Source organism: Chinchilla lanigera, unplaced genomic scaffold (genome assembly GCF_000276665.1).
Source record: "Chinchilla lanigera isolate Chin_1 unplaced genomic scaffold, ChiLan1.0 scaffold00003, whole genome shotgun sequence".
In the NCBI taxonomy this organism is placed as follows: Eukaryota; Metazoa; Chordata; class Mammalia; order Rodentia; family Chinchillidae; genus Chinchilla; species Chinchilla lanigera.
In genome coordinates this window covers 18,642,647-18,644,548 of record NW_004955404.1, presented here as the reverse complement: position 1 = coordinate 18,644,548, position 1,902 = coordinate 18,642,647, and positions in this window count along the sequence as shown.

Genomic DNA, 1,902 nt, shown 5'->3' with positions numbered 1-1,902 from the left:
GTAGGCAGAAAGTTCATGAACAAAAACCAAACTGCATAGGAAATGCTTCAAAGAATCAACAATTGAGATCTCATCTTATTGAAAAGTTTGTGCACATCCAATGAAATCACCAGCAGAGTAAAAAGAAATCCCACAAATTCGGAAAAAAAATTTAGCTGACTATCTTTCAGACAAAGGACTTCTATCTAGAACATATAAAAAACTAAAAATAACTAACCCCTCCAAATTCAAAACCCCAATACAAAAATGGGCATATGAGATGAATACACACTTCTCAGATAAAGAAAGGCAAATGGCAAATAAATACATGCAAAATGTTCAACAACATTATTCATTCAAGAAATGCAAATTAAGACAACACTGAGATACCATCTCACCTTAGAAAGAATGGCTATCATCAAGAAATCAAACAGTAACAAATGCTGGAGGAGCTGTGGGGGGAAAAGAATGCTTCTCCACTATAGGTGGTAGTGTAGACTGTTGAAACCACTGTGGAAATTGGTTTGGAGATTCCTCAGTAAATTAGGACTAGAGGTCCCATTCAACCCAGGTATTTCCCTTCTGGGTATTTTTCCAGAAGAACTGAAAACATCATATCATAGTAATATATGTTCACCCATGTTTATAGTAGTACAATTTGTAATAGTTAAATCATGGAAACCACCGAAATGACCATCAACTGAGAAATGGATAAAAAAAGTTGTTATATCATTACATAATGGAATATTTCTCGGCTATAAATAAAGATAAACTTGGGGCTATTATAGGTAAATGGTCACAACTAGTGACCATACTTATAAATGAACTAAATCAGACACACTTATGTAAACACCATATTCTCTCACTAGTGTAAGAACCTGAAAGAGCGAATAAAATCTAAAAGTTACAACAGATATTGTGAAAAGAAAAGAAACTGCTCGAAAGGAAAGAACAACTGGGATGAGGGAAAAGAGAAAAGAAAGAAAGTAGTGAAAAATATGTATATATGTATACACAGGATAGTTAAAATAGTTGTACTACTGATTTGTATTACTTTATTGAAAGGAACATTTATTGTTTAATTATTTGATCAATCTTACATGCCTATATTTGTTTATCTTAATAACCAATTTGAAGATATCAATATGTAATACAACTGCCATTGTTAATTTCCTATCACCTTGTCTGAAATTCTGTATTATTTGTATTGTTTTTGTGTTATTTTGTAAATGTCTGTGTCTGTTATTATGTTTTTGTTCTTTTATCTTTAAAATTAAAAAAAGATAAAGTTATACTACAGAGCTACTATGATAAAAACAGCATAGCAGAGGCAAAAGCAGATCAGAGGATCAATGGAACTAGAATATGCAGAAATAACTCCAGACCCACTCAGCCATCTTATCTTTCACAAAAGGGTTAAACATGCCTACTGGAAAAAATATAGTCTATTTAATAAATAATGCTGAAAAAATTGATTTTCCAGTTGCCAAAATCTAAATCTATACTCATGTCTATCACTAAACTAAATTCAAAATAAACCAAAGATCTAACTATTAAGGGGGAAACACTAAATCTTCTGGACGAGAAAATAGGTAGAACTATTGAAGACAAAGGTGTAGGCAGAGATGTCATGAAAAAAGACCAGATTAAACGGGAAATACTAAAAACAATCAACAAATGAGACCTCATCTTATTAAAAATATTGCACAACAAACAAAATCACCAACAGAGTGAAAAAACAATTCACAGAGTGGGAAGAAAAATTAACCCGTTGTTCTTCTGACAAAGGACTAATATTTAGAACATATAAAAAACTGAAAAAGTAAGATTACCTAAATTAAGTCCCAGTCCAAAAATGGGCATCTGAGATGAATACACACTTCTCAGATGAAGAAATACAAATGCTAAATAAATATGTGAAAA